Below are 25,696 nucleotides of genomic sequence, written 5' to 3' on the forward strand. Positions count from 1 at the left end.
GTGGCTTTATCACTTGTGGGCATCATCTTACCCTCTAGTCTTCTTCATGTGCATGTTCTTTTGCTTTGTAAAGAATTTAGGTCTTTTTAAGCCTATGGTTTCCCCTTCCACATTGTTCTTTTTATTTTATTCCTTAAAAAAATTGCATCTTTGTATCTGTTTTATGTGTGCAGATTTCAGAGGACAACTTGCACATGCCAAGTTCTAGTCTTTCATCATGTATGCCCTGGGGAGATAGCTTGGGCCAGATGGTAGGTGCTTTTACCCTTGAAGCATCTCTCTGGCTGGGCCAGGTACTTTTGATATCAACCCAAGACAAGGTAGGGTCATCTGGGAAGAGATTGAGAAATGCCTCCTTAAGACTGTTTTGTAGACAAGCGTGTGAGGCATTCTCTTGATTAATGATTGATATGGGAGGGGTCAGTCCACTGTGGGTGGTACCATTCATAGGAAGGTGGTCCTGGGTTGTATAAAACATAAGTGGTACAAGCCATGGGGAGAAAGCCAGTAAGCAGCATTCTTCCATGATCTCTAGTGATCTCAACAATGGGCACACAATATAAAGACAATGACTACCCCTCTCCCAGGAATCCATCAGTATCCACTAGTTCATCTGGGAGGGTCAGGGCCCCAAGGCTCTGTAACACCCTCTCCCAGCTGTGGTTTAATGTTGAGAGGCCTAGTCTTGGGCAGGTTCAACAAAGACCATTGCAGCTGCAGTGACATTCTGACTGCACAACAGTGACCCTTTTTATAAAGACACTCTTTCGTCTACTGTGTTATCCATTCCCTACAGTTCATGTAGGACAAATAGGATATGTTTTTGTTCCCTAGCTTCAAAATAAGAAATGGTCAATTATTCAGAATGTATCAGCTTTTTTTGTTTGGCAATGGCGTGTGAGCTCTTGTTATATTTTACTCTATTGTGAAGCTCAAGTCTTGGTCCAATGAAAACCTCATTAAGGTCTTTCCCGATGCCTTTTGATGTGATCCCAGTAGCTTGGGACATTGCAGACACTTTCTACCTCAGACCCAGAGCCAGAAATTTACACAAGATACCCTAGGTTCACTGAAGAAGAAAGGCCCTTTCTTTCAAAAGACTAAATCTGAGGAAGAGATACTCATCACCACTGGCTTGGCCTTTGTTTCCAGATCAGTTTTTAGAAAGAACTAGAAAATGCAAATATGTCATGGGTTTACACCGATATTTCCAGTTGAGAGTCAGGTCTGCAGGGAGTTCCTTGGTACTTTCTGGTCTACGTCAGAAGATTTCACTGAGAATCTGTGAACATTCTGTCCTCCTTCATGATGAGGAGATGATGAAATATTCCATAACTAGCACTGCTTTACTCTACAAACACAGCATCAGAGAAGTTGTGCTGGGAATGTCATAGACATTACTATTACCAAGAGTTAGTGGGACTTTTTGCATATAGTGATCATCTCATTTTTATAGAAGCAGTGTACTTGCATTTTAAATGATACCTTACTTTCAAACTAGACTCTTAGCTTTCAGTCCTTGATTTTTAAGTAGCTGTATATTTATCACGTGTGGGGATATTTGTGTGTGTGTAAATACCAAGGTCTATATGTAAAGGTCAGAGGACAACCATAGCTATCAGTCCTCACCTTCTACCTTATTTGAGACAGTTGACCCAGGGGTTTCTGATCCCGGCCTCTCATGTAGCTGTAGGTACATGTTGGGTTTATAGATGTGTGCTCTACTGCATCCGACTTCACATGGGTGCTGGGAATCCAAACTCAGGTTGTCAGACTTGTGTGGCAAACACTTTACCTACTGAGCCAGCTCCCCAGCAAGTGCCTAGCATTCATAAGAAGTTCCTACCCAAAAGTTTTTAATGAATTTCTTAGGAAGAATTTTTTTTCATGAGAGCAATGTTCTCAAGGCCTTTGGATGTTATTAATGGTTTGTAATTTTCATTCTCTGAATAGCTTGCACATGTGCCTCTAACTTCTTCTGCCATCAAGACTTACTGTCAAAAATCATTCAGGGAAATTTAGTTTAACTTCTTTCGTAAGTTATATGGTTCTTTTGCTCAGCTTTCCAAATTGTTTTCCTTTCTTTTTTAAATATATTTTTTCACGATTATATCTTAATTTTGGGTATTTTGAGTCTGAATGCACCATAGTGTGGTCTTTAAATTATAGTCCAAATAATTCTTTGTATAAGGAAAATTTTGTATTATAGGTCTCTATATTTTCTCTATTCCTTTGAGGTTCTGTCTATTCTATGTTTTCTTCTTCAGTGTTTCTTGTTAGCTGTCTATTGGACTTTATGTATTTTCCATTTAACTCTCTCTAACATGAGTCCTAAGTTGAATTAAAATGTAATTTATCAGAGTTCTTGGCAAATATGGGCCTATTATGACTGATTTATAATTTGGAGTGATGATGGTTAATGTGTTTTAAAATATTATTTTTGTTTCATTCGGGAGAGCATGGGAGAAGTGAACTGTACTCATTGTGAGGGACTGTAGACATTTACTGACCCACTGCCAGCATACATTACACACAGTACACAGTCATAAGTCTGTTAGTATTTAATGTAAGCACTTTTATTTTTATTTGTGTGTGTGTGTGTGTGTGTGTGTGTGTGTGTGTGTGTGCGTGAGTGCAGTACCCACGGGGGCCAGAAGAGGGTATTGGATCCTGTAGAACTGGAGTTACTGATGGTTGTGTGCTTTTGAGGTGGGTGCTGGGCACTGAACTTGGGTACACTGGACCGGCAGTACATGTTCTTTTCTGTTGAGCCAACTCTCTGGGCTTTCAACTCTTAGTAGGTGAGAAACCCATTCTTTGCATTTTCTAATTGCTAATTGTGTTGGGAAGACAGAGGTTAATACGTTTATGGACTTAGGGCATTTTCACTTGTTTGGCTGTAGAACTCCTTGTAGGCTGCTATGAGGAGAGCTTCCTATGAACAAGTACACAGTAGGTGACCTGAGAGAAGAGGATTTCGTGGCTTAATAGAATAATTTGTAATAGTGAGACGATAAAACAATTTCCTGAAAACACCCTGTGTTCTTTGTGGTTCAGAGTGAAATCACTCACCACGACAGTGCGAAGCTGCTGCTTCCTGCTGTTGCCTGGACTCTTATTTATGGAAACTATTTGCTTCCTGTTGGTAGAAAAGCAAATAATTGGGATGGTTTGTTCCAAGTGCCAGCTTGGCACATTGGAGAAACAGCTGGGAAAGAGTCTCACTGAGGGATTGTCTAGCTTGGGTTGGTCTATGGGCATGTCTGTGAGGGATGGCCTTGATTGAACTAATTGAAGTGGGATAAACTCCCCATTGTGGGTGTCACTACCCCATAGGCTGGGGGTCCCAGTCTGTAGACATGGAGACAATGAGCGGAGCATAGACCATATGCACTAATTCTCTCTTGGCTTTGACTGTGGATATGCCTAGTTGCTTCAAGCTATTTCCTTGACTTCCCTACAGTGATGGACTTAGAACCTGGAGTTACAAGCAGAATTAAATTTGTTCTTTTTTTTCCCAGAGCATGTTTTTTTTTTTGTCATAATAACAGAAGTGAGTGAAGGTAGGCCAGCACTGTGATGAATTTCCACATCTATTCAGTGGCTGAAGACAGCTCAAATTTATTTCCTTCTGGTTCTATGGATCAGAAGTTGAAAACGATATCTTGGTCTATTTGTGTTTCTATAGCAAAATGCCTGCATCTGGGTACTTTATACAGAAGTTTATTTGGTTCATGGTTCTGGTGATTAGAAACCAAAGCATGATGCCTGTCCTTAGCCAAACCACAATGTGTCAGAAGCAAAAAGGAGAATGATTTTACCCACAGAGAACCAAGCATGGGATTTAGCCTTATTCTATCAGTATGCTCCTTCGGGAACTAACCCCACTTCAGGAGAGTTATGATAATCTCTTCCATGGGTAGTGCCCCTAATCTAATCACCCCATCTTCCTAGTCCCTGCTTCTTAAGGATTCACCATATCTCAATACCATTATAATAGGGACCAAGCTTCTAGGAATCTTTGGGGGAAACATACTCAAACCATAGCAGTGTGCTTATTGGGGCTGACAAAATTGAGAGAGCTTGTTTCCTTCTGAGGAGAGAACTTACCTCCTGGGTCTTTCCAGCTGTTAGTGGGCCTCTGTTTTGCCTTGTTTGAAGCTCCGTCTTCTTTCTGTTTCACATTGCATCCCTCCATCCCCTGCCTGCACCTTCATGACCTATTCTCTCGGGAGTCAAATCTACACTTCCTTTCTAAATGTGCTCCTGATAATGCCCGCCCCCTAACTAGACAGTTCAAGGTTCACCTTGTACTCCGAGATGAACTACACCTACCAAGCCTTTTCCTGTCATCTCAGGTAGGATTCACAGGTTGTACTGTATATATTTGCGGGGACACTATTTCTCACCCCATATGTGTATTCCTTTTATAAAATCCCTGAAACAAGCAAACAAGAAAACAAACAAAACCCTTAAAAGTGAGGAAGTAAAATAACATTTTGGGAGGTGGTGAAGGCTGATCCTCATCAGCATCCCGATGTTACAATTTCTTTGAAGACAGATGTTTTATCTTATACATCTATTTGATTTTCTGTTTTGCATTTGTGTTTGCTTCTTAATAGCAAGAAGACTCTTCCCGTTTCACTTTCCACCAAGAAAAGAAAAACCGGTGCCTGGGTTTGGCACATTGCTGTAGAATCCACGCTTAGCATGCACAAGGCATGGGTTTAATTTCCAGCACAAAGGAAAAAGAGCAACGAAAACTGATGTGGACAGATGTGCTACTGTTCTATGGCCGTCTAGGATCTGGTATCCCTTTGTGGTAACCATCTCATTGAGATTGGCGAGGCGTCACATCCTAGGAAGGAGCGCCAGTGAGGAAATGCCTGGGCTCTCAACTAGAGCTGATCTTGGTCTAGCTCTGTAGTTTGGAGGAGAGGAAGAGCCCCCGCATATCTTTGCCCAGCTTGAATGGCCTCTAGCTTAGCCTTTTCCATTTATACCTGTGACCCACAAGGCTGGCCAGCGGGCTCAGCAGATGAAGTAAAGGGGACAGCTAAGGCTCATTCACCAGTTAGAAGGGAGGCTCCCTGAGGGTCACAGACACCACATTCTCTGCAGGATTGAGTGGGCAGCTGCTCCTCCTGGAATACTCAGCTGAGGATTGAATCTTAGCGTGGACCTTCCTGGATTTCCCTATCAGAGTTCCTGGCAGCTCTTTGATTTCTGTGAAGAGGCCTCATTGAGCAAATAGCATCCCCAGCTTGACTTCTACCAAAGAAAGAGCGAGAAGCCATCATTTCTGCCTCGCAGCGTTTCTCCTTTGCTAATAAGCTAGGCGTTATTATGCACGTTTTTCTGCCTCTCCCCCATCCCCTTCCTGCTAGCCCCTTCTGCTCTAAAACAGCTCCGAGTCCCAGGACAGTTGAAATCCGACCAGCCACAGTGCTATTTTTAATGTCTGCACGCATCACAGCTGAGGACTTGACCACAACACCCAGGTGCATCCACGGCTGCTGTTTCTTCCTCTCTGAGGACATGCGCAGAAAAGCCAGTGCCTCTGCCTGGAGTGCCAAGAGCCGCAGAGGGGAGGCCAGGCAGGCTCTCTACTTCTTGTCTGTGGCTCTGCTTATCACAGTGTACAGAACAATCACGAAGCAGTTTATCAAGTGTGACACTCTTGTGCAAGGCACAGTGCTGTGGGCCTGTCTCGTTCCATGATGAAGACTCCGTCCTCTATGCCCGGTCTGTCCATGTTTGGGGCTAGAGAAGAAACGCCGTTCACGCTGCCTCTCTTCTCATTCTCTAGAGGCAGTGCTCCTCACTCTCTTTTCTGAACCCCTTGAAGGATCCTCTCTCTCTGGGGTTGAGTCCCTGGTGGATCTCCCATTTTCGTGAAAACAAGACAAGACTCAACATCAACTTGTTTCTTTCTTTAAAGGATTTGCCAGAGAATGCCAAAGAATTCCTGTGACCTATTAAAACTGATGTATTTGCTTTTTATATGCATACGTTATTATATACATATGTGCGTGTTTATATATATATACATACATATAGATGTATAAGTTGTGTGTGCGTGCGTGCGTGTGCGCGTGTGTAAGTTCACTTTGGTTTTGGTTTTGAGACTTTGCAGCAAGCAGTTTTGTTTCAGCTAATCATGTTTATTTTACAGTCTGAGAACTTTTAAAACATTTCTCGCCGCCCCCCGCCCCCGCTCCCAGAGGTTTAAGCATTATTTGATAATTAGCCTTCACAATTATGTTCTACATTTTAGAGAAAAGTGTGGGCCGGGGGAGGGCGAGAAGAAGAAAGTTGTGTGTGTTAGTTAGTGTGGGAGGAATGGGGGTACTCTCTGGGAACTGGAGGAATGCTTAGGAGGGAAGGAAGGTGCCTCTGTCAAAATTCATGAAACCCTTACCCAGGACACAGGGGAAACTTTCTCGCCTTTCCTAATTAAAAGGACACAGAAAACAGGACCCACAAAGAGACCAGCCTCATGCCATTTAGAAAGAGAAACACTTTGTTAGGTTTTCTCTCCATTTTCTAGAGCTCACCGTGGGGCCAGGAGCAGAATGGATGGGAAGAGGACGTGTTGAAGAAACAGTCTTTGTATTCTGGTGTTCACCTGGCTGTGACTTGGATGGTTTGATGAAGCGGCTCTTGCTAAAATGGTGGGGTCTCTCCTCTGCTTTCTGCCTTTTGCTTCGTGCCTTGTTCTTCAACGTGACATACTCACTCACATCAAGCATAGTGTTTGTCTTCCGAAGCCTCTGCATTTGAGTTGCTTGTGTTTGTCTCTAAAGAAGTGGGTTTATCTAGGCTGAGGAAGGTATCCGTCCAAAGAGATTAGGATCCCCCAAAGCCAGTACAAGCAGTAGAGATAAATCCCAGTGCCACTGCCAGTGGCCCCTCAGTCTGCCCCAGCCATACAACTGTCAGCCACATTCAGAGGGACTAATTTTGGTCCTATGCTTATTTCTTCCTAGTCCAGCTGGAGTTGGTGAGCTCCCATTAGCTCAGGTATACTGTTTCAGTGGATGAGCCCTTTATGGTCTTGACCTCTTTGCTCATAGTCTCTTTCTTTCCACTCTTCAACTGAACATTGGGGATGGGGTGGGAGGATGTGTGGAGGGAATGGGAGGAGGGGAAGGAATGGGAATTTGGATTGGTATTTTTTTTAAAAAAATATAATAAATTAAGAAAAGAAGTGGGTTTATTTTCATTTTCAGAAAACAGTCTTCTTTAAACAGACGTTTGAAAAATTAGTTACAATGAAGTTGAAGATTTGGTAGATTTTGGGAGAGAATATGAGGAGGGCATGTATGTTTGTATTATGTGTGCATATGTCTGCATGTACCAAGGGGCATGTTTTTTTCACGATTTTTCTTCTGAATCAAGACTTTAGAAGGCGCCACATTGCCCCAAGATGCAATAAAACTTCGGACAGTACCAGACAATAGGAGAGTTTTTATGCTTGCTGCTTAATAATATTATTTATTTTGGTAGGAGTAAAGGGGACTCTCGAGTTTTTGATTTCTCTAGAATATTGCCAGATATACAAAGCTGCCTGAGGAGGTCACCTAGTTGTTTGGTTTTGTTTTTGTTTTTTTTGGCCCCAGATTAGGAAGCTGTCTGTGGAACCAGAATACTGGGTTTGAAGGGTTTTAGGGTGCATGGGCAGGACAGAGATGAGTAAGCAGGATGCAGAGTAAGGCCATGACAATCAGGGGCATGTGCAGCCAGACCCCCTAAGCAGTGGAGCCCAGATGACTATTGCTGGTCACTGCTGTGAGCAGAGCTGACAGACGGCTGATCTCCCTGGGTGTGTGAAATTTCTCAGTTTAGAAATGTTGATCAACCCTTCAAGCTGAAAATGAAGCAAAACCAAAACTCCCAGCATCCTACAGGCCAAAGAAAACATGTCACCTTAGAGACTCAGCTGCCACAGGGGAGAGAGCACCTGTAGGTCAGCAACATAAAAAAGAAAAGACAAGGAGCGGCTCTGGGCTTTCAGGGTTGTCTGAAGTTCCTGGCTGAAGCTTGACCAAAGTATGGCAGTGCTGGGGGGGGGGCGGGGGTCTATCTGAAGGATGTAGGTTAGGAGGGGGTGGGGTCTATCTGAAGAGGGTAGGAGGGGGTGGGGTCTATCTGAAGAGGGTAGGAGGGGGTGGGGTCTATCTGAAGGGGATAGGGTAGGAGGGGGTGGAGTCTATCTGAAGGGGGTAGGATAGGAGGGGGTGGGGCTATCTGAAGGGGGTAGGAGGGGGTGGGGTCTATCTGAAGGGGGTAGGGTAAGAGGGGGTGGAGTCTATCTGAAGGGGGTAGGGTAGGAGGGGGTGGGGTCTATCTGAAGGGGGTAGGTTAGGAGAGGGTGGGGTCTATCTGAAGGGGGTAGGTTAGGAGGGGGTGGGGTCTATCTGAAGGGGGTAAGGTAGGAGGGGGTGGGGGCTATCTGAAGGGGGTAGGGTAGGAGGGGGTGGGGTCTATCTGAAGGGGGTAGGGTAAGAGGGGGTGGGGTCTATCTGAAGGGGGTAGGAGGGGGTGGGGTCTATCTGAAGGGGGTAGGTTAGGAGGGGGTGGGGTCTATCTGAAGGGGGTAGGAGGGGGTGGGGTCTATCTGAAGGGGGTAGGTTAGGAGGGGGTGGGGTCTATCTGAAGGGGGTAGGTTAGGAGGGGGTGGGGTCTATCTGAAGGGGGTAGGGTAGGAGGGGGTGGGGTCTATCTGAAGGGGGTAGGGTAGGAGAGGGTGGGGTCTATCTGAAGGGGGTAGGGTAGGAGGGGGTGGGGTCTATCTGAAGGGGGTAGGGTAGGAGGGGGTGGGGTCTATCTGAAGGGGGTAAGGTAGGAGGGGGTGGGGTGTATCTGAAGGGGGTAGGGTAGGAGGGGGTGGGGTCTATCTGAAGGGGGTAGGGTAGGAGGGGGTGGGGTCTATCTGAAGGGGGTAGGGTAGGAGGGCTCTGCCGGCATTGACAGATGAACGCAGCCGCCATGAGGGCACACCCCTTACAGAGGGGTGAATTTGACTCTTACCTTTCACTTATCCACTCTTGGTTTCTGCCTTCCACTCTGGAATGGAACGATGTCCTCTGAAGGCTCTCATGTGATACCTGTACATAAATCCTGGACTTCCCAGCCTCTAGAACAGCCAAGGAGTAAATTTCTATTCTTCTATAACCTCTCTTTCTTTCTTTCTCTCTCTCTTTCTTTCTTTCTTTCTTTCTTTCTTTCTTTCTTTCTTTCCTTCCTTTCTTTCAATTGAAAAATTTCCACCTCCTCCCGTTTCCTTCCCCCTCCCCTCTCCCCTCCCTCTCCTGTCCTAAGAGAAGGCAAGGTACCCTACCCTGTGGGAAGTTCAAGGCCCTCCCCCCTCCATCCAGGTCTAGGAAGGTGAGCATCCAAACAGACTAGGATCCCCAAAAGCCAGTGCATGCAGTAGAATCAAATCCCAGTGCCATTTTCATTGGCTTCTCAGTCAGTCCCCATTGTCAGCCACATTCAGAGAGTCCAGTTTGATCCCATGCTCGTTCAGTCCCAGTCCAGCTGGCCTTGGTGAGCTCCCATTAGATCAGTCCCATTGTCTCTCAATGGGACTCCTAACGTGAAATATTTTGCATGTCATGTGGCTGAGACAGAAGTATATGCAGCTGAGAGTTAGGTCTACATAACAGGGCTGTCCTTACCTGTCCAGGGCTACCTGCTATGAACTGGTCATGGACTTCCTGTTCGTTCTTTGGGAAGAGCCTTCCTTCTTTGAATTATTTATGATAGTTGTCTCCCCTCCCCCACCGTTCTTTTCTAACTCTTTCAACAAGCATTCTCATTTAGTAGTCACTTGTCTTCCTCGGACAGGCACGCTGGGATGAATTCTATCCTCTTGCCCGCTGTTCGAAAGTTATTGAGTAAAGGATGGAGAAAACTTACTCCCCCACTTTCCAGGATGCCAGGCGAGGAAGACTGAACTGCTGGAGGTGGTCACTGGGAAAAGAGGGTGGGGTGGGTGGAGGCGAGCTTATTGCTGCAGGAAGAAATGTACCAGTATGGCAGGGGCCCCTGTTAGAAGGCTGAACATTTGAGAACCAGTGGGGTGAGAGGTGGCAGTGGCGTGTGATGACATCTTTCTGCCCTCCAGAGTTTTCCATGTGAAGCGACCAAAAGTCAAGAGGTCACGGACAATGCAGCAAGGGTTGGATATATAAACAGAGACTACGTCAGAGTATGTGCAAGACTACCCATTCAAAGACACTGCAAAGTTCTCCCAAGTCAACTTCTCTGATACAGTGAGACCCTCCCCTGCCCCAGGTCACATCCGAGTACTTTTGTGCACACGTGGGCATGGTGTCTTCTGATCTAAGTTACTGCTCTCTGGGTGCCTCTGCACACATTTGGGCATGTCGCTTCCTGATCTAAGCAATGAGCATCCTATGATCTCTGGCTTCTGTACACACTGCTTCCTGTTCGAAGCTGAAAGTTGAATCCTTCCACACTTGTTCCTGTAGACCTTTTGCTCTTTCTTACCCACTCTTGCCCTTCTGTCTCATGCAATGGGATGGCGCAGCAGGAATTCTTTCATTGGGTACCAGTGCCTTGGTCCCGGACCTTTCAACCTCAGGATCTGTGAGAAGTTAAGTTTCTCATGTAGGGTGTTTGCCTGTGGCCTGGACTGAGACATGGAGCCAACATGTGAGTTTTCCTCAGAGCCAGTAAGCACTTGCAGAATAAATGGATGAGCATTGGAGAAATCCGTGAATTAGCAGACTGTTTACACAGAAAGTAGGTGTGGCATCCTGACTAGAGACAAACCTGCCTAGAGAGGGTTAATTTCTGCCTTTAGCATTCACAGGAAGGATAATGTATGCCAGGGAGGGAGAGCATTAGTCTTTCCCCTTTGAAACTCCCCCTGAAGATTTGTCTGAAGCATATATTTAAATGGGCAGCATACAGGTGTTTTCAGAGCTGTTCCAGCCCTGGAGAAGGCCTCAGGGCAAACCAGAGAAGATGGCGCTTGGGAAGGAGAGCCCTTCTCAGCTGCTGCGCTGCTTGCTTCAGTGGGAAAATGCAAATCAACTCATTTCCGCTTTTGTGGACAACTTCAGATAAAGGGGTCCTGGGGCAAAGAAACCCCTTCAATATGCCTGTCTTTTCCCATAGCTCTCTTTCCCCGGTACTACCTGCAGAGTGAGCTGTAGGGGGTGGGGAGTGAGCTGTGCACGGGATGTGCAGGCAATAAGAGAGCCATGCATAGCAATGAGGAAGCTGGGGAAGGGGGGAGGCAAAAGGACCTGGGAGGCTTGTATAGGGACAGTTTTATGGGAAAGGCCTTGGACTAGGAGGTAAACCTAGCTGTCATTTGTCCTCTCTCGGCCACCAGCTGTGGGTGACTTTAGGCAAAGGGTGAGGTCTCCAGGCGGTCAAAGCTAAAGTGAGCAATGTTGGAAATCCTATTAATTCTAGTATCTAATTAAAAATATTTGTATAGCAGTTTTGAGCAAGTTGTCCCTGGGGAAGAAGTGGAAGGCTAGGGTTAGAATCCGGGACCCTTGGCTTCCAGACTAACGCCCCTGTGTTTTCTATGTCCTGTTGAGTAGTAACAGGCATATCTTTCTATACTTTATCATTGGGATGTCAATGTCTGGGTATGCTTCCGGGCTCCATTAAGATTTTAAAGATCCAAAAAGCTCCAAAAAAATGTACCAGTCTCCCTGGGTTCTTCACGTTGGTAGCTGAAAATAAAGCAAGGAAAAGTTAGGACATAGATGTAGGCAATTAGAATAAAGGGCTGATTTTTTTCCCCAATGATAACTCTGCTGATGTTCTACAAATAGCAAATCCTATGTACTAGTTTATTTCTCTTGTTGGTGTTCTGTTTTACTGCTGCCTCAGGCCTATGCTTTTCTTATCTGGAAAATCCAGTTTATGCATGTGAGTGTTATATACTCACTTTTGAGTGAATGTGGGTGCTTGTCTTTAGCTATTTTTGCGTGGTACGGTTTTGATGGTATTGGGAGGGGGCACGTGTACAGATGAGTAGGTACACAAATGTAGGTTTGGTTTTCTCTTTTCCACAGAGTGAGTGAGGCAATCAAATTATCAATAAAATTAGCAGGCTTCTGTTTTCTAAATTAGACCCTGTAATAAGGGCATTCTGCACAGCCCATACTCAGCGCATGAAGGAGTCTCTTTCAAACATGTAAAAGATGCCCCTACATGCAAATCTTAACCCATACTTGAAATGATTTGCATCAGGGCAACCTGGGATCTGGGAGCCATGTGACAATGGTGCATCTGCTGTGAGATTTAGAGGTGATCATATTTTACCCTTTAGGGGTCTTTGCAGTATCTAGCTTTTCTCCCATCTGCAAGGGGTTTATTGTAGTTTTTCATTGCTTATCTTTCTGAAGCTTATATTTATATATCTTCATATAGATATCTGGACATGTGTAATATCTATTCTAATACATCAACATTATTTTATGTCAGTGGTCCTTTTGGTTTGGGCATCATGTCTTGCTCTGGGAACCTGCACTTTGAATGGGACACAGGTTCTGCTGATTTGTCTTAGTCCCTCTTCATCAAGTTCGTCTTGACGTAGGCTACATTCGGAGAAAAATTCCTACAAGTGACTCAAAGTGAAATCTGGAATTACTCCCCGTGATGGTGAGAGTTGGAGGAACTGATTGGCAAGTTCCTTAGTCTTCCCCCCACTAATGTATAGGCTACATTCGGAGAAAAATTCCTACAAGTGACTCAAAGTGAAATCTGGAATTACTCCCCGTGATGGTGAGAGTTGGAGGAACTGATTGGCAAGTTCCTTAGTCTTCCCCCCACTAATGTATGTATGTGTGTGTATGTGTGTGTGTGTTTTCTGTGCTGTCAGCTGACTTTCAGAAATGATCATTGTAGTACTAAGCCATGTGTTCTGTATCCAAGGCAGTGGTTATTCACATTGGAGCTGCGCTGCCATCTGAAGGGTATTTGGTGATGCCTGGAGTCAGTTTTGGCAGTTCACACTGGGGGTGTGACTGCTGTTGCTACCCAATGCTAAAGGCAAGGATGCTTTCAAAAACTGAGTATGAGACAGAGCATCGTGACACCAGGAAGAACCTACACTAAATGTCAGTAGTGTTTGAAAACCTTGCTGTAAGTTCTGTGTTCCTTCATTATTGAGTGTCTTTGCCAGTTCTCTTCAGGGGTCAGGACTGAGTACCGTTGTCAGTCTCCATTTTAAGAAAAAAAGATGGGGGCTGGGAGATGTCTCAATTGGTACAAGTATGTTCTGTTTTTGCAGAAGACCGGAACCCATTTCAGGCAGCTAACAACCGCCAACTAAACTCCAATTCTAGGGAGATCTAGGTCTAGATGGCTGACATGTGGTGTGTCTCTACCCCCATATACACAGTTAAAGCTAATAAAAATAAATCTTAAACAATGAACAATGATTCGATGTGATGGCTCAGTGAGTTAAAGTACTGTTTATTAAACATGAGGACCTGAGTCTGGATCTTCAGCACCAAGTAACAGCTTGGCACAGTGATGCATATATGTATCCCAGTGATAGAGGTGGGGTAGGACAGAGACAAGGAGGATCCCTTGGGCTCACTGGTCACTCATCCTAGCCAAAATGGTGCTCCAGGTCCAGGGGGAGACCCTGTCTCAAAAACTAAAATGGAGGACAACAGAGGAAGACACTTGAGGTTGATTTCTGGTTTCCAATATGCATGTGGGGTCAAGCCCTCCTCTACATAACACACACACCATACCACATACATACTACACACACATACTAAATACATACATACTACACACATATACTATGAATATACATACTACATACACTATATACACATACTACGCACACATACACTACACACATATACTATGAATATACATACTACATACACTATATACACATACTACGCACACATACACTACACATACATAAACTACACACATACACATATATATTGCACACACATATACTGCACACACATACTACATACATACTACACACATATACACATATACTACACACACATACACACATATACTACACACATACACACATATATCACACACATACACACATATACTACACACACTTTTACCCATATACCACACACACGTATGCTGCACACACACAAACACACATACACAATACCTTCTCTCGCTCTCCGATGGAAGATTGTGTACTGTGGAGAGTGAGTAGAAACGCCACCAGGTCCTACACTGAAATGATCACGTGTGCTGCACCTCAGCTATGAGCACTCTCCTGTTCTGTAGACCTTCTTACCCTTGACTGGCCAGCGTACCAAGGCAAAACCCGGGATTTCTACCCCTTGAGCAGGTTGGAGTGAGTTATTTTTGTATTAGAGAGATCATACCTAGGTTTTTAGGCCAGAGTTTGCCATATATTGAACTCTGGTCTGGAAGTCACCTCTAATGTAAAACTTGTCCCTGATTAGTTTTCAATCTCTTTTTCTGTCACCCCTTTGATTTGAAAAAAAAATATTTCTATTAATCCATTGAGAACCTCATACACTGTATTTTGGTCATATTCATCCCTTTCCCATCGACTCCCAGGTCCACTCCTCATTCCAGATCCACACAACTTTATGCCCCAGTTCATTTCCTAAAAGCACATTGAGTCCAATTAGTGCGGCAGGTATGCTCTTGGATGTGTGGCCGTTCACTGGAGTGGGGCAGAGCTACCAGGAATTATATTATATACCCTTAGTGAGAACTAACTCACTCTTTCCCAGAGCTATACCAATAGCTCCCCGGCTACTGTGCGTCCCCCTCTACACTAGGACTCTGGCTGGAGCTTGTGCAGATCTTGTGCACGTTGTCACAACTGCTGAGATGGTCTGTGCACCTGTCCCGCCCTGTCCAATCAAACACTGTTTCCTTGTAGCCGTCCGCTGCCTCTGGCTCTCACAGTCTTTCTGGCCCTGTTTTGCATGGATCCTTCTGCTTTGGGACGAAGGGATGTTACTGCAGATGTTTCATTTAGGGCCAAGCATTCCATAGTCACTTATTCTCTGCACAGTGACCAGTGCTGGTGTGGGCATGGCAAAGAGGAACACTCACTCAACGTCGGTGGAAGCACCAGCTAGTACAGCCGCTATGGAAATCAGCGTGGCTGTTCTGCAAAAAGGTAGATCAACTATGTCACCCAGCTGTACCACTCTTGGGCGTAAACTCCAAAGAACGTACATCTCACTACAGAAATATTTACGCATCCATGCTCTTGCCTTTCTGGTTACAATAGCCAGGGTGTCTATCAACAGATGAATTCATAGTACAAATGCGGTATATTTGCACAATTGAATATTATTCAGCTATTACAAAACAATGAAATTATAAAATTTGCAGGGAAATGGATGGAAATGAAAACAATCATACTGAGTGAGATAACCCAGACCCAGGAAGATAAATGTTGCATCTGTTCTATCCTTTGAGGATGTTAGCTTGAATATTCGGATATGTGTGTTTTATTTTGCTCTTTTTTTTTTTTTGGATTCACAATTATACCCATCTTCTGTAGCCCCTTTTTTGTAGAGTCCTACAATGACTGACTGGCCACCAACATTAATGGCCTAGTTAGAAGACTGTCTTTGGGGATAAGGGTGTCAATTCTTGCTTATTAGACCAGAATAAAAAGGTCGATTTAAACCTGATGATCACGTTTTGAATTCTTTTGATAAAAGTCTCCAGCTGTTTATAGGCAAAGAAAATAAAAAAAAAAGAACCCAAATGTAACTTTCATATTGTGCCAAGATTCCACTTGGAAGGCATTTCCTTCCCCAAAAGCTTTCTAGAACGGAATGAGAAAGAATTCCTAGAGAGCTCGAGAGGCAAATGGCTCTCAGATTAACATATTTTATTAATTACCCATTATGGGTTTCCAAAGCTAAACAATCATAAAAACAACGAAAAGGAGTAAATATAGTTCCTGGTGACTGATAGACTTTTATGAAAGACATCATCAGCAAAATCAATTATATGCATTATTATAATGAAAGGTACAGTTAGTGCTTTAAAAAATAATTAGGTTATTGGCTAAGAGGAAACTACCCTCTTCCATTACCCCAGAGCAAGCCCCGGAGGCTTCACTCAAAGGCTTTTAGTATAGAAGTCATTGGTTTTTATTGGCCAGGCAAATTAGTGACTCCATTAGCTTCGCCAGTGGGGGACCCTGCTATTCTGAAACCACCAGGTGCTTTTGATCTGGTTGTTCATTTTCTCGAGTGGGAAAAATATAGGCTTGGAATAAATGCGTCAAAATGTGTCCAAAACATTTGCCTTGGCAAAAACATATGGTGAGGGGTAGGAACAAAGAGGAAAGGGGAAAGTACTCTGGTGAGGGTTGGCTTGTGCATGGTTTCTGTGGACGTGAATGTGGTGGTCCCTGGAATCCAGGCGCGCCAAACCTCCATCCACACCTCAACTTGCCTGTCCTGCTTTGTATGTAAAAATATTCCGTCTAAACTTGGAGCAAAGCTACTTCCAAAGTGCTAATAAATAATATATGCAAGGCTTTTCTTTTCTTATCAATATAAAGAAATGTGGAGAGGGAGCCCGGCGAAACTCGCATTAGACAATGTAATGAAGCAGGAATTAGAACAGCGCAGTTCCTCTGGCCATTATAAATGAGGACGGCAGCTACCTGGAGAATGGGAAAACTGATGAGTACAGTCTGTTGGGGGAGAGCAGGAGGAAAATTTCCCCCAGGAACACATTTCAAATTACTTATTTATGAACTGATGAACTGGGGACCACCTATCGAGACATCGGTGTAAGCAGTCTGCCGCAGACAGCTACAGAGCTCCAGCTAATTGTGCGGCTGTTTTCTGTTACAACCCCCGCTATCCAGCTGCGCTGGGGAGGCAGGAAATTTAGGCTCTGCCCAGAAGTAACGTTTTTCCTTTTTCTTGTCCACATAAATATATATATGGGCCTGTTTGACTCTTTCGGCTAGAGCCTCGGAAAAGCTGGTCCAGTTGAGCTAGGATGGGCTCGGCTGGGGAGTAGGGTGGACCCACCAAGCCTCACAGTGTTCTGGAGGTGAACAGGGTTCTGGGCTCTCTCAACAGCTCTCAGAAGGCTATTGGATCAGGTTGCTGAGGGCTGTGTCTGCATCTCCCTTTCTCTTCCCAACACCTCCATCGCTATGGTGACAGAGCATGGAGCTCTGCTTTCCAGCTAGGCCTACGTGAATGATCTCATTTTATCCGTACGCTAGCCCTGTGAAAAGACACCATTGTTATCCATGTCATGGAGATGAGTAATTTGATGAATGAGAAGCCAGGTGACTGTTTAGGGCCAAGAGCCCAAGTCCATAGTACTCAAGGGCTTAGATCTCTAACCACTCCCTGGGTGATTGTTGATGAAGATCAGTGGGAGGAAGCAGTGCCTCTCCTTGGGGCATGCTAGGGACTTATTCTGCTGCAGGCTGTCTGGCGAGGAGAGGAATCAGACAGGCAAATGGGAGGCTAGGGTGCTATTGTAAGACAGGATATTCATTGCTTAACAACCAAGACTCTTAGGATCTCTTTCTTTCTCTCTCTCTCTCTCTCTCTCTCTCTCTCTCTCTCTCTCTCTCTCTCTCTCTTCTTTCTTTCTTTCCTGTGCTTGGGCCAAACCCAGGGGCTTTCAAAACTAGGAAACTGCCAATTCTCTAACACTACACCCCTACCCTCTTCTTGGGGGATTTTTATTACCTTTTTCATGTGATGATGTAACAATGGCTAAGCAGAGTCAAGCAGACTTGTATAAGTCGTTTCTGTAAGAGGAACACATAGAAAAGCTAGCCTATGATTCAGGGATGGCAGCAGACTTTTCAGTAGAGAGGGCATCCCCTCAAAGTGGGTTCAGATTTTATCCATCTTTTAACTGCCAGTACCCCACAAAACAATTGTAGGGTTGGATCTCTGATAGGTACTTGCTGTGTTGAATTATTTTCACCTCCCAGCCTGTGAAGTTTATGAGCTCTTGACAAGGCCTTTTTTTTCAACAGGCACATGCCACGAACACCAGAAAACATCTATGATGTGTGTGCCAGCTCCTATGCCATCTTAGCATACGGTCCTTGTTTTTAGTCCTTGGTGCCTGATGTGACAGGGCTCTGTGTCATTGCCTCCTTTAGCTGAGGGCATTGATGCCCAGAGAGGTTGGCATCAATGTTAAGTCAGTGGTTTCCAACTGGGAGGAGTGTTGCTCACTCCTTCCCAAGGGTTGATTGGCAAAGTCAGAAGTGCCACTGGCTTGGAGGTAGAGCCTAGGGTCACAACTAAACATTCTTTGGTTCACAGGTCATCTTCCATGTCACAGAATGTTCATGCCAACATGTCAGTACTGTCCTGATGATCTAATCTGGACTAAGTGTTTGCCCAGGGTACTAGGTGGCAGAACAAGATTGAAACTCCCCTTTGAAGGGTGTGTGTGCGCTAATGATCCACTAGAAGGCTTTTCCATGCCTTCTCCTCTTGAATAGCTTATGGTTTGCTGTAAGGACACAGATGATCATGTATTATGGGGCAGGAAGTGATGGGAGAGCCAGCAGACACCTCTGATGTGGATCTCTGCACTACTGTATCCAATATCACTTTAGGAGGTAGGTTCTGATGGGTCAGATGCCTAAATTTTCTTGTGTGTCAGTTCTGTCCCAGACAGTTGTAGCTGGACCTCAGGGCTTTGGTGGAAAGATAAGAACACTAGGGTATTTGAGATCCTAATTAGATAAAAAGTGTTTCTGGGGTGTTATTGCTTATGGAAAATTACTCCTTTGTCAGAGCCTCTCTTAAGCCAAGGGGAGAAGAGGTGTTTGTGAAAACCACATGGGAATATGGTCATTCAGACCGCCTACAGAACTTCACATCACACAAGAGTCCCTTCATTTTGTTACCAGTGTTGGAGTGATAAGAATGACACCTGGTACCTTTGTCATTTACTCTTTGAATGACACTTTTAAGGACTGGGAATTCCTATCTTGTTTTTTAAGATGGACCCACAAAGAAGGTGACATTAGTAGAGAGTCTCACTTGGCACAATGTCTTGATACTGAAGCTTTGTAAGGGGCCCAGTCATCTCATTTTAGAGCAGGCCTAGCAAGATGTGCAGATGGTTTTCTATTTAGACACATCTGCCTCTAGCACACATGGATGGAGTAGAAAGAAAAAGACACTAGAACAATAAATGGCATCGTGACAGCGGTCACAATCAGCAGCCACAGTAATAATAATAATGGAGTTTATGCAAGTAGAAATGGGTGGATAGCTCTTATCTCTATTTGTTTATTTTTGAGACATTCATTGGCTGAAGCAATTCACCTAACCAAACACAGAACCAATGGGTAGGGCTAGTCACTGTTTCCTGAGATGGACCTATGGAGGCCAGTTATGCTAAGAACCTAACAGAGTTGAGTTACTTTCTTATATGTGTATTGAGTTATCTCAAATCCTTGATGACATGGTCCTGAAATTGCTTCGCATATAATAAAAAAAAAGATCTGTAATGTAAGATTTCCTAATGGGAACAACAACCTGTCAAAGTAAGTTTTAATGCTCTCAAACCAATTACCTTCAAAGGAGGATTTGACCACAACCAACCAACTCTGTTTTTTATTTATTTTATTTTTATTTAGAACTTCCAAAATATTTTTTGGGAATATAGTTTTATTTAAAATTTTTTGAAAAGGAATAGAATTTTACCAAGTTCCAAAGTAGTTGATGAGACTGTTTCTCTAGAACCATGGTAATAACAGGGTTTTGAATTCCTCCAGATGAATCCCATTCTCAAGTTTCCTTGACCCCTTTATATGTTGTCCCTTTCCTCCTCTCCTTTCCCCTCCCCTCCTCTCCTCTGCTCTCCTCCAGTCCTTTCCTGTTCTCCTCTTCCTTACCTCCCATCTCCCCCCTCTCCCTTCTTCTCCTGTTCTAATCCTCTCCTTTTCTCTCCTCCTCTGCCCCTCCCCTCCTCTTCCTCCGCCTCCCCTCTCTTCCCTTCACAGTAGAAAGAGGTACCTTAAATGTATTAACTGTCTAAACATTCCTTTGGGCAATCCTATAGCTCCTAGGACAGAACCTCAAGCCCCAATTTGGCCTGCTGCCTCTTGGCAGGCCCTGCCTGTCAGCTCCTGTGGGTTGATTGTGGAGCAACAGGGTTTCTGAACTGTAATTTCTTTTCTGAGGTTGAGGAGTCTGGTTTCTCAGTGAGTGTGTGTGTCTCTGTGAGAGCTGCCACTGTGTGCGGCGACGGATGATGACAGGTTGGTTTAATGCAGCTCTTGCCAAGATTAAGGGGTTGTCAGACAAGTATCCTGGGAGACAGAGGGATTGCTCTCTGAAAAGTCATTCTGAATTGCTAACTAACTTAGCAGGCGCTTTCTTCTGGGGTGGGTTTCCTTGCATCTGAGCAGCTGCAAAGCAGCTACTGGGGTGCCTCTAACTGAGGGGTTATGGGTCCCAGGAGGGTCCGGAGCTGGTAAGCAAAGGATCCATCAGTCCTACATAACTGCATGTAAAAGTATATTTTCATTAGCACAAGACTGTTTTGATATTTATTATTATTTATTTAGCATGTGTGTGTGCGTGTGTGTGTATGTGTGCGTGATGTACAAGCATACTTAAGTGCATGTGTGCTTGTGTCATGGTGTGTATATGTGGACATCAGAGCACAGCTTTCAGGTTGGTTCTCACCTTTCACCTGGGCAAGGTGGAGTCTCTTATTGTTTTTGCGGCTGAACTGTATAGTACAAGTCAGCTGACTTTGGGGTTTCTGGGCAGGTCACCCGTTTCCACCTCCCAGGTCACTATACTAATGATGTGATTACGAATGTAAGCCACTTCCTCCAGCTTTTGTGAGCCTTGATGATGGAGCACAGGTTGCTTTTACCTGCAGAACCATCTTTTGTTGTTAATAGAGGTATACACCTTTCATCGGACTCTGAAGGATTCATGGCCTCCAAATGGGCTATCTCCTTTTGTCCCATTTAATCAGTGTTACAGGCCAGGGTTAAGGATTTCATTTCTACAGTTTAAACAGCTCAAATGATAGGACTAAGTCTGATTTCCTTAAAGTCTAGACATAGAATCTAGCTGTAGAATCTAGCCACACGATACAGCTATACCTACTTTTCTTCCGTTTGTGTATTCCAGTATGAATGTCGAGTACCTGCTTTAGACTACAGACCACGGGGATGCTGCTCACAAAGGCTTTGGTCCTTGCAGTACCAGCCCCCATGGAGAATGAAAAGGGAGAGCTGAATAATATCGTGCTGTTAAATATTCTAGCAGAACATGAGAAATGCCTGGTGATCATCTGTTTACTCACTTACTCAGAAATGTTTGCTAAGTCCTTTCCATCTGGTAGACCCTGTGATGGGTTGTGAAGCTATTAGTACATCTGGTAGATCCTGTGCTGGGTTGTGGGGATATTAGTACTTCTGGTAGACCCTGTGCTGGGTTTTAGGGATATCAGTACATCTGGTAGATCCTGTGCTGAGTTTTGGGTCTATGAGTATATTTGGTTAGATCCTGTGATGTCTTGTGGGGATATCAAGAAGCTGTAGTCAGGCACTGTCTCTTTTTGTACTGAGTTCATAGTCAAATGGGGCACATAGATGCGTGACTGAGTCACTATGACATACTGTGGCAGCTGTAAGGGAGGGTAAGTGGAAAAGCAAAGAAGACACAGAGATGGTATATTAGCACTTAGGAGCCAAGGACAAGAAGGCAAGACATCATTTCAAATTATATTGAGAGGGTTGAGGGAGAAAACAGAGTTACCCAAAGTCATAGGCTCTGCGAATATAGTTCCTGTGTAGGAGAAACCTCAACTTCTTGGATTAATTTTAACTCTTACTTATCAACAGGCACTTGTATTTGCTGAGGAGCAGACTAAGTGGAGATGTCTGGGTAGGACTGATAGTCCTTCTCAGGCCTGGGGTGTAACTCAGAGGTACCTAGCTTTTCCAAGTTCCTGGGCTTGATTCCTATTACCTCATGAATGGCACATGGGCAAACAGTTAACCATTTCAAGTCATGAGTCTTACATTACACATGATAGGCGTTTTACTTACTGTGGAACCTTGGCCAAGTGACCTCACCCATGTGAATCCCACCCGTGAAACAGCGTTAACGATACCTTCCTTGTATATGTCGAAGGGTCTTAAGAGTACTCTATACAGAGGCTGCAGGTACCCTACAAAGGTCTTCCTGGTTCCATTTTAACAGTCCAATCATAGGCTTCATGTAAGTTGGGGTCATGGAGATTACTTTAGCTTGAAACTGATGATGCAGCTCTAGTTCAAGGATAAAGGTGAAAGAACCTGGCTTCAGCGAGGGAGTCCGGCTGTTCTTATATGTTGTTGAGTCCAAAGGGTCTTTGATGTCTAAGCACACAAGACAATGGAGAGAGAAAGAGTGGGGTGGGGAGGGAGGAGGGGAGAAGGGGGAAAAGGGAGAAGGGAGAGATAGAATATGAATATATATGAGATTTTTTGTTTTCCTCTGCTTTTTTTCCTCTCTGGTTCTTGGATAATTAGATGGCATTCACCCACATTAGCAGAGGGTGAATTTCCCTCACTCTGTTTTTTTGATTTGAATGGCAACCTCTACCACAGATACCCTCATAGATGTATCCAGAAAGAATGCACTGCCAGCTGTTTTGGGTATTTCTTTATTTATCTGAAATTAAGCCTAACATCAGCATGTAGTGTAAATGCTTGCTGTATGGTTGACATAGTGCTAAGTATGTTTTTAATGCATTATTTTTTCCTCACATACTTAGGAGTAGGTTATTTTATTTATAGGGTGATAACATAGGGATCATTGGTCATTTCCCATAATGTGCACTAGGTGTAAATAAATAAATTTTTTGAATAAACTGATTGTGGAGGTGACTGTCTTTATCAATAATCAAATTCCTCATGCAGTAAAGGAACAATGAAATTTGAAGGAAAAGAATTGTCTGGCGTGAAAATGCTCTTGCTTTAGTGATTCAGGCCATTCTAATGAACAAGTGAGAAATAAGGAGCTTACACCGTATTTCTTCATGGCAAAATATTCATACAACACTGTTCTTATACCGTCAATACAACCCATAATTCCTGGGGCTGACAACGCAGCACTATGCTCCATGTTCTTTCACCATTGAGGAAATCCAAGTTTGAAACCAAAGCCACCAACACAAAAATAAAAGCCATAAATCACAAATATTCAAATTCTCCCTTCTGTTCTGATGCACACAACTTTGTCATTCAGGTTTCAAGGAACAGTCTAGCTTAACACCTCCTAAAGTCTCTCCCCTAACAAGACTTAGGCTCTCAAATGTTCCTGGCTTACTCTGTGGTTGGGCAAAGCTGTGGAGAGAGTTGGAAAAATAATCATCAAGTAGAGTCAGCCCAAGAGATGGGGACAACCAGAAAGCCATTTAACAATTACATGAGAAGATACTGGAAAATTAGGCAACCCCATATGCAAGGGCAAGGAGAGGCATGAAGGACACTCTGTCCTGAAATGTTTGCTGGAAACGCACCCTTTGATTTTCTGTTTGCTGAGTTGAGTTCAGTGATACTTTGATGAATGAAATTCTTCTTCTGAATGCAAGAAAAGTAGCTTTCATTTGGGGCCATGAACTAGGTGTCTAAGTTTAAGATCCAAATTCCAGCAGAGGGCTAATGTTGGTTGTGACAAGGTTGCAGAGCTGCCCTTGAGGAATGAGTTCCTCTCTTTGTCAAGTGTGCAGCCAGCCTAAAGAGGTGCTGTCCAGATGAGGTCTACAGTTCCCAGCATCCCTTGCGCCTGCTTGTTGGCACATGTCTAGTTCCCCTAGGAATAAGGGATGAGCAATGTTAATGGCTGAATTTCCCAAGACGTCAGTTTATCTTTTCTTTTTCCTGTTTTCCCATTTGTTGACCAAACCAGCCTTTGTGGTTTTAGAGAATTCTGTCAGTATAGTTACACAATGGAAATTATCTGTGTTCTAAATCAGTACATGAAAAAAAATGTCATCGAACTAAAAGAAACCCACCTGGATTGTTCCATGAAGAACAAATTTATATTTTGTAAACACATTGAAATAATTATGACTTATTGGGAACAGCAACTAGCTTACCCCAATTAATACATATATTAATCTGTAAATGAGTTAGCAAATCATAATTTTCATTGTGTATAGACAAAGGAAGTGGTAGTTGCTATCCACTCCAGAGTTCTATGAAATTCAGTGCTCCAGAAAAGTGATCCTGAATCTGTTACAAAATAAACAGAAACTGTGAAGTATATTTTAGTATTATTTTGGCTTGACCGTTGCCAGTCACAAATAAAGACAATTAAGCTACTAGGTATAGCCCAACATAAAACTCTAGAAAGGCCTGTTTTCAAATTTATTGATCCTTGATAAGCAGGATCCAGGCATCATAAGAAGTCTTGACACACACAAAGTTAAAGTCCACGTACAATAGATAGATTATAACAGGAATTGTAATTACTTTTTATGCCGAATTTCTATTCTGCGTTACAGAAACTATTCAGTATTTATAAAGTGCCTACTATGTACATATCACTGTGTTTGATTCCCTTTCCGTTCATTTAACCACTTAAAAATTTTGTATTATACTGTGTGTATGTGTGTTGTGGTGTGTGCATGTGGAAGTCAGAGAGAACTTGTAGGAATTGGTTCTCTCTTTCTCTCCTGTGTGTCTCAGGAATCGAACTCAGGTCCTCAGGCTTGGTAGCAGTCTTCTTTACCTGCTGAGCTTTCTGTAGTACTCACTCAACAACTTTCATGGACGTATGTGAACCAGTGGTTGTCCTGCCCCCTTCAGTCCTTGTCCATAGACACGACTGATACTCTTCTATAGGCTAGAGATAATACTGAGTCAGTATTAAGAAAATGAAGACATGTCCAAGCCACCATATAAAGAAAGAACTATGGCAGCAGGGCCATTTTATGATAATATTGACATATCATTTTCATCAAGAGAATGATTATAAATTTGCTTATCGCTGTTCTTTCTAGACAGGCTGAGCTGTGGTTCCCTGCTGAAGTCTCATAGACCTGGACTTCTTTGTAACAGGAGCTCCCTTTCCCATCCATTCTTCACTTGCTAGCAACTGTTCTCAAAGCCTGGGGTCCGACCTGCTTTTCCTCTTTTGTAGAAGCAGTCATGAAGCAAGCTTCTAGAAAAGACCTGGGATTGAACGCTGAAATCCTAAACCCTTGATATCTCCTGCATTCTAGGTCATCCTGTTAAGGCTTATATGTCTCTATAAGCATTCTTCATTATAGACCTCTATTGTTCAGTATGGTAGCTAAGAGCCAAATAGGCTACCTTTCCTTTTATTTACTTAAATTAAATGAAGTGTCTGCCACCAATGCCGCATGTTCTACTGGTCATTTCTGCTCCAACCCAGCAGGAATTTGAGGGTGAATTCATTCAGAAAAAAGAGCAGGAACATCTGTGTGTAGAAGCGATGCTTCAGTATCTAAACCCACGTTTATTTGTTTGTTTGTTTATTTATTTATTTGCTGTGCTCTCTTTTTGCTAGAAGCCCAAAGACTTACAGCAATGAGAATACTGTCTGAGTCTGTATCACTAACATTGAATACACAGTATACACTCAGGGAAGCTTGTTGAAAAAAAGGGGACAGATGAGTTAGCAGGATCATTTTGGTGGGTAATTGCACTGAGTTG

The sequence above is a fragment of the Microtus pennsylvanicus genome, chromosome 11 (genome assembly GCF_037038515.1).
Source record: "Microtus pennsylvanicus isolate mMicPen1 chromosome 11, mMicPen1.hap1, whole genome shotgun sequence".
NCBI classification, from domain to species: Eukaryota; Metazoa; Chordata; class Mammalia; order Rodentia; family Cricetidae; genus Microtus; species Microtus pennsylvanicus.